The 7,625-nt window shown below is 44.0% G+C and overlaps 1 long non-coding RNA gene across 1 annotated transcript in view; it reads left to right on the forward strand.

The window, feature by feature from the left end:
- The first annotated feature begins 5,289 nt into the window (after positions 1 to 5,289).
- Positions 5,290 to 7,625, forward strand: part of LOC106810706 — an 18,120-nt gene continuing 15,784 nt past the window's right edge. The window contains exon 1 of the long non-coding RNA XR_001394056.1: positions 5,290 to 5,370. This is a non-coding gene — a long non-coding RNA (uncharacterized LOC106810706). The remainder of the gene's footprint in view (positions 5,371 to 7,625) is intronic.

Consider the following 7,625-nt stretch of genomic DNA (forward strand, 5'->3'; position numbering starts at 1 on the left):
GACTCGTAAAGGACTCGTAAGGTAGGATTCCTAAGGTAGGGTTTCGTAAGGTAGGGTTCGTAAGGTAGGGTTTCGTAAGGTAGGGTTTCGTAAGGTAGGGTTCGTAAAGTAGGACTCGTAAAGTATGGTTTCATAAGGAAGGGTTACGGAAGGTGTGGTTTCGTAAGGTACGGGTTTCGTAAAGTAGGGTTCGTGAGGTAGGGTTTAGTAATGTAAGGTTTCGTAATGTAGGGGTTCATAAGTAGGATCGTAAAGTAAGGTGTAAGCCGCGTTCCGCTTCGGTGTTTCCCCTCACCCGCGAGTAAAAGACGCTGTACGCTGCTTAATTATTAACGAGGTCTGCGAGTATGAATGAGAATCGTAGTTATGTGGTTATTCGTAAAAAATCACCCGCGAGAGAGCATCGGTTGGAAATCCGTACTAGTCAGTATTTTGCTTAGAGTAGCCGCGTTGTTTGGTTAATGCCACGCGTTAATGTATGAGCTTTTAGTAGCGCACATACGATGGTTAGTGTCGCTGCATGGACGTTTAAGGCCTCATTAGCGTCATATCAAATCGCCTATATTTCAAACATGGATGGTTTCTCCTACATTCTAACGTATAAGGCAATGTATAATACTGTTTAGGGGGCAACGTTTGGCTATTGTAGCGCTGTTGATATTGTTTATCGTAGTCGCATTGGCGAATTACCAATATTAAGATATATGTATTCAGTTTTAAGAAATGAATGGTATACGATAAAATCTAAACATGTTCATTTTGTACATTTGATTTTGGTGGCTAAAAACTATAATTAACAAAACTTTTATAGCCAAGTGAATGATTTAAACTTAAAACAGTGTAGTTCTTAATATGTCTACTATACTCCTATATATATCCACTCCTATCTTCGCGCGTAGAAACGGGCAATAGGCTGTGGCAAAAACACATTATTATTAAAAGACCTGAGTTTATAAATGCATTCATCTGCAATGCCGCTATTGGATTGTAAACTAAAAAGATTTTTTTCGATGTTTTACGCTGTGACCTCGCAAGGCGTGTCATAAACGCATTTTGAGCTTCTTTATTCTATCCGTCGTTGTCATATTTTCCTGCGTTCTTTTATTTGTTGTCTTTTGCTTGCGCTGTTGAAGCTCTGTTACATCATGAGAAAATATCCACTGTAAAAATCAACGTGCGCAAGTTCGTTGCCAAGTTTCTTTTCCTTCAAGACTGAATCATCGCGGATCGATGTGAGGAAATGCGCGAGTCACCCCGAGTGGTGGTGACGCGTTCGGCATAGCACTGGCAATTAGCACGGTGTGAGTGCATGTGTCATCAGCAGGTGGTTAACGCTAACGAAAGTCACAAATTGCGGTCCTTATGCGTACATAGGCTGTTTTATCTTGCGATGAATGTTGCTATATATATATATATATATATGTGTGTGTATGTATGTGTGTACGTGCGTCTGTGCGTGCGTGCGCGGCGTGTGAGCTGGTCGTTATATATATATATATTGAAGTGATGGTATTTGTCGTAGTTTGTGATGAGTGGGGGGCGTTGAGTTGCAATTGCTTCTGCCCTACTCAATGTGGCCAACGGCGACATGAAAATACACGTAATCTTTACTCACTTTCGAGAGTTCGGCAATAACCTCGGCCGGCCGTACTAAAGCCCACTAATTTACTGTCGATGTGTGTTCTGCTCTTTCTCTCTCTCTCTCTCGTCTCTCTCGTCTCTCTCGTCTCTCCCTCAGTCTCTCTCGTCTCTCTCGTCTCTCTCGTCTCTCTCGTCTCTCTCCCGGCACAGTAGTCGAATCTCGCTCTCTCTTCTCTCTCCTCTCTCTCTGCTTTCTCTACTCTCTCTCGTCTCTCTTCGCTCTCTCGCTGTCCCTGCCTCTCGCGCTCTCTCCGCTCTCTCTATCTCTCCCCGTTCTCTCTCTCTCTCTCCCCTTTCTCTCTCTCTCTCTCTCTCTATCTCTCTTCGTCTGCTCTCTCTTCTCTCTCTCATCTCTTCGTCTCTCTCCTCTTGTCTTCGTCTCCGTCTCGTCTCCGTCTGCTGTCTCTCTCTCTCTCTCTCTCTCTCTTCTCTCTCTCGTCTCTCTCTCTCTCTCTCTCTCTCGCTTATTTTCTCCCCCTCTCTCCGCTCTTCTCACCGCTCTCTCGCCTCTCTCTCCCCCCCTTCTTTCTCCATCTGTCTCTCTCCCCTCTCTCTCTCTCCTCCCCTCCATCTACCTCTCTCTCTCTCTGTATCGTTTCCCTCCCCCCTCTCTCTCTCCACCGATCTATGCCAGCTGCCCGATAGCTTAGCTTGTCAACCCCTTGCGTGAGCGTCTCGCGGAGTATGGCATGTTGTTTGCTGTCATATTCGTTTTTGTTATTATGGTTGATTTTATCGCCATTTAACATTCGATTTATCACACGTATAACATGTCGATATTCATATAACATTCGTTTACTCGCATATTATTGATTCACGCATCGAATCATTCGATTCACGATCGAATCATTCGATGCATCATTCGATGCAAGTAGGATATCGAATGATTGCGATGCATCATTCGATTCCACGCATCGAATGATTCGTTCAGCATCGAATCGAATTCGATTCAGCGCCCATCGAATGCTGCATTCGATCATTTCGATGCGTTGAATCGAATGATCGATGCCAGTTGTCAATCGATATGTTCGATGCGTTTGAATACGAATCATTCGCATGCTTAATCGCCAATGATGCATCGAATGATTCGATATCACGCATCGAATGACATTCGATTCACGATCGAATGATTCGAATTCACGCTATCGAATTGATTCGATTCACGCATCGAATGATGCATCGAATCATTCGATGCGTGAAGTCGAATGTTCGATGCTCGTCGAATTCAAAGATTTCGATGCGTGAATCGGAATGATTCGATGGGGCGTGACATCGAATGATGCTCGAATCATTCGATTCGCGCATCGCAATTCCATTTCGATTCACGCGCATCGAATAGATGCCATCGAATGGATTCGATGGCGTGAATCGCAATGATTCGACTGCCGTGATCGAATGATTCGGCATGCGCGAATCGAATCGATCTCGATGCCATCATTCGCATTCACGCCATCGAATCATTCGATCACCGCATCGAATTCATTCTGATTTCACGCATAGAATTCATTCGATTCACGCATCGAATCATTCGATGCATCATTCGATGCCGTGAAATCGAATGATTTCGAATCGCGCGAATCGAATGACTTACGATCGCATCATTCGGATTACACGCATCGAATGAGTTCGTTCACGCCCATCGCAATCATTCGATTCACGCATCGAAATGATGCCATCGAATCCATTCGATGGCGCGCTGAATCGAATGATTCGATGCCGTGAATCGCAAGATGATTCGATGCAGTGAATCGAATCATTCGATGCGTGAATCGAATTGATGCATCGCAATGATTCGCATTGCACGCATTCGAATGATTCGATTCACGCAATCGAATGATTCGATTCACGCATCGGAATGATGCATCGAATCATTTTCGATGCGTGAATCGAATGATTCGATGCGTGCAATCCAAATGATTCGATGCGTGAACTCGAATGATTACGATCCGTGAATCGAGACTGAATGCCATCGAATCATTCGATTCACGCATCGAATGATTCGATTCACGCATCGATGATGCCATCGAATCATTCGATTCACGCATCGATCATGAATTTGAATCGAATATGAAACGAATACAACACCATTACGGAGAGCCTAGCGCGCGGTCTGGCTGATAACACGGCCGACACGCACGCTATACGTGCGGGTGCCGTACCGCGCGCCTGAGTTATTTGGCGAGGAACGCTCGGGATCGCTTCCGTGGTCCCCGGCGTTTTAATTAGTTCGCGAAGCTCTCGCCGATGTCCTAGATGCGCGCATCGATATGAAATATAGTATACGGTGTGCGATGCGATGCTGATAGGGTGTTATGATGCCGCGGCGGTAACCTATTTATGCGTATAGTGATATTCACGCGTACAATATATATATATATATATATAATATATATATACTTACTATAACAGTGGCTGTCGGTGGTTGTAATGAGGTGTTATGTAAGGGTTATGTGAGAAAACGGTTTACGTACGATCAATAGCGATAGATAACCATCATCAAGTTAATCGGTGCATCCTTTCGCTGAAATGTTTTAATTGCGCACGTAGTTTCATTTTTAATGGTATATTTAAGTTCTTGAAACTCTTGCATGCGACTAAGAAGATGTTACATACATTGTGAGCGCTCATTTCAAGATGGAGTCAATATTCGTTGCTGTTTTAACGCGCTAGAGAAGTCGAAGAAGTATGTCGCTGTTGAAATGCTGCAACTGGCCTTTGCTCCTTACTCCACCTTTTACTCTCAACTGCCCCTCACACCCCACATCCTCTCATTTCCACTCTCGAAAAAAGCACAAGTGGCTGTTTGCCCGCTGTTTCAACTTTCTACTGAAAAAAACTAGTTTTTCCTGGTCATGTTTGTGGGTTACCTGCATGCGCTCTTTCTCGCGCATGTGCTACCATAAAAGGCGACATTTATATTTGCAACGGCTTCAGCGCATTAGCGACTGTGCATGTCAATACTTTTCTAAATCGAAATCGGTGTGTTTGCACGTATCCACATATATAAAATATATGTATTATATATATATATATATATATATATTGTTATATGCTTGTAAAATTACTGCACTGTAAGTAGTCTAGAACTTGTCACGTAGGCCTACCATGAAATAACCATTGTCGCCCGCTGAAAATCAATGTCGCCTGATAAGCGATGCTGCCCGGCACCTAGTGTAAACACTTTCTCACCACCAATGGCCGCCATGCACGGTGTGTGTCAAACGAAGATTCGGAACAGTGGACAGGGGACGGGGACAGAATGTTAGATCTGGTAAAACCTAAAGATAGTAAAAATTCCAGAATGGGATAAAGAGATTCTGTGCCTGAACTACGATATTTTCTGCCGGATCCCATAATAATAATAATAATAATAATAATAATAATAATAATAATAATAATAATAATATCCCCCCGACAGGGATCACTGCGGTTTGTCTATTTTTAGCGGAGGCCATGGATTTCCCGATCGTCGTAGATTCGAATCTACATCCCTGTACCGTGATTATGTACGAGGAAAACTATTCTGGATGAGGATTATGTAATTCGGATGTTTAAGGAAACCATTCTAGTGCGACTGTGTGTGCGATTGACTCGTATCTTGCGTGTTACAGGGCACTACCGGAGACAACCGTTCACACTCTGCGAGATGAGATCGAGGCACAGCTAGGTTACGACATAGTACCGCGCGACTACTTCTTCCTCAAAAGCGTCGGAAGATGTTTAGCGCAGGTATATACAAACCGACTTCGCCTGTCGAGTTCCTGCTTGTTGTAAATGTATTCATTTCGTTACAGGATGTCTTTGGAGGTTCGACTGTTCGGTGTTCGATTTGAAGTAAAGTAGTAAAGTAAGTCGGACGTCGATTGAAAGAAGCGTAGGTAGACTCGTGTGCGCGACACGAAGTATATTAAACATTAAAATCAAAACTTACAAGGGATGGAGCGGGTGTTTGCCACTAGGAACTGGGTGACTGCTGTAGCCTCGTTGATGCTAAACATATAGTCCGAGGACGTTGTCAAGTTTAATGCGCGAGCTCTCGTGATAAAAACATCGAAGCTTTGTTAAAACGCAGTGGCTACGCGTCCGGTCATACATTACAAAGCTTAGCACAGATTCCCAAATCCACGTCACGATTAGGCCACGCCCCTTTTGAAATCGTTGATTTTACTGGATATTGCTTCAAAAGTTAAAAAAAAATGTTTTTCATAAAATACCTAAAGGTGAGTAATATTATGATAAAAACTTATTGTTTATTGTTTTTTACTGAAAAAATATAGTTGGGTTCACATAAGAAATATATGACCGGACGCGTAGCCTGGGAGCTGGGCGTCCGGTAACCGGACGCGTAGCCACGGCCTTGTTAAAATGTTCAGATGAGATGCAAGTACAATGAATTGAAACGTGTACTTGAGTGTAATTGCTGACACGCATCTTTAGCGACCTCAACTGTAATTTCAACGCGAGTTTTTGCGCTACATCAAACTGATTCTGAACGAGCTCCGGCTATCCCTCCACGCTAAAGTAAACAAGTGGGTGGTATAGTTTTGCTGGGATGACGTATTGATCGTTTATACGTAGCCACGAGAATAAGTTGTTTCACTACAGTTCTCATGCATGTTTCATTGCGCGCGCATAAATTCTTAACTACACCCGTGCGTGCGACTGTGTAGTATCTCTCTCTAGCTCTCCGTCCACTAGTCTCTCTCTATCAATCTATCTATCTCTCGCTCTCTTATTCTCTCCCGCTCTCTCGCTCTCTCTCTCTCTCTCTCTCTCTCTCTTCTCATCCTCTTCCTCTCGCTCTCTCTCGTCTTCTTCTCCTCTTCCTCTCCGGTCCTCCTCTCTCTCCTCTCTCCTCTCTCTTCTCTCTCACTCTTCTGTCTCTGTCTGTCCGCTGTCTGTCTGCTAATCTCTGTCTCTGTCTCTGTCCCTGTCTCTGGTTTGCTTTCTCTCTATATTCTATCTGTTCTCCGTCTCTGGTCTTTGTCTCTAGCTCTCGTAGCGCTCTCTAGCGTCCGCTCCGTCTTTCTCTCTCGTCTCCATCCGCGTCTCCTCTGTCTCGCTCTCTCTCTTCTCTCTCTCTCTCTCTCTCTTCTCTCTCCTATCTCTCTCTCTCTCTCTCTCTCTCTTCTCTCCTCTCTCTCCTCGTCTCTCTCCTGTCGAATGCATCTCTCTCTTTCTCTCTCTCTTCTCTCTTCTCTCTCTCTCTCTCTCTCCTGTCTGTCTTCTCTTCTCTCTTTCTCTTCTCTCCTCGTCTTCTCTCCCTCTCTCTCTCTCTCTCTTCTCTGCTCTTCTGCGTGCGGGCATTGCATGCGTGCGTGCGTTGGTTTGCCGCACTGTTATACGCGCGTTGTCTTACTGTATAAGTGAGATCTACTCACCGAGTGATGCAAATCATCGTTTCATTGATTGCAAATGTGATTAATGGCAATTTGGTTCGTTCATCAAGACACGTGTCGGGTGGCGTACCACCAGCACACGCTCGTTACTGGTGATTTACGTTAATCCGACTTCTTTGCTCAGCGTTTATTTGTGTACGTTACGTTAAATGCTTATGGCGCGTATCTGGGAAAATTCGACCTAACACTTCCGTAGCTATACTTATTCGATAGATAGAATTTTACTTTAAAATCGCTCGATCTACTTGTAATGACTTTGCAGTGCACATCTAGCCAACAATCGATAGATATCTTGGTTTTATATAATACGTGTTGATTCGAAAGTATCACGAGCAGTATGAAAAATCATAAACATAGTAATGGTGTGCTACAGGGAAAGTCTGAAAAACATCGGAAATGCTTCTTTCGCCGAATTTAGTTATTATGTTACCAATTGTTTTTTATTCTTCATTTGTGTGCAATTCGTGTGAGCGCGCGCGTCTCTCTCATCTCATCCTCATTCGTCTCGCTCTCTCTCTCTCTTTCTCTCACTCTTCCCGCTCTCCCCTCCTCATCATCTCTCCTCTCTCTCTCTAACCCTCGTTC

Source organism: Priapulus caudatus, unplaced genomic scaffold, assembly GCF_000485595.1.
Source record: "Priapulus caudatus unplaced genomic scaffold, Priapulus_caudatus-5.0.1 Scaffold17, whole genome shotgun sequence".
In the NCBI taxonomy this organism is placed as follows: domain Eukaryota; kingdom Metazoa; phylum Priapulida; class Priapulimorpha; order Priapulimorphida; family Priapulidae; genus Priapulus; species Priapulus caudatus.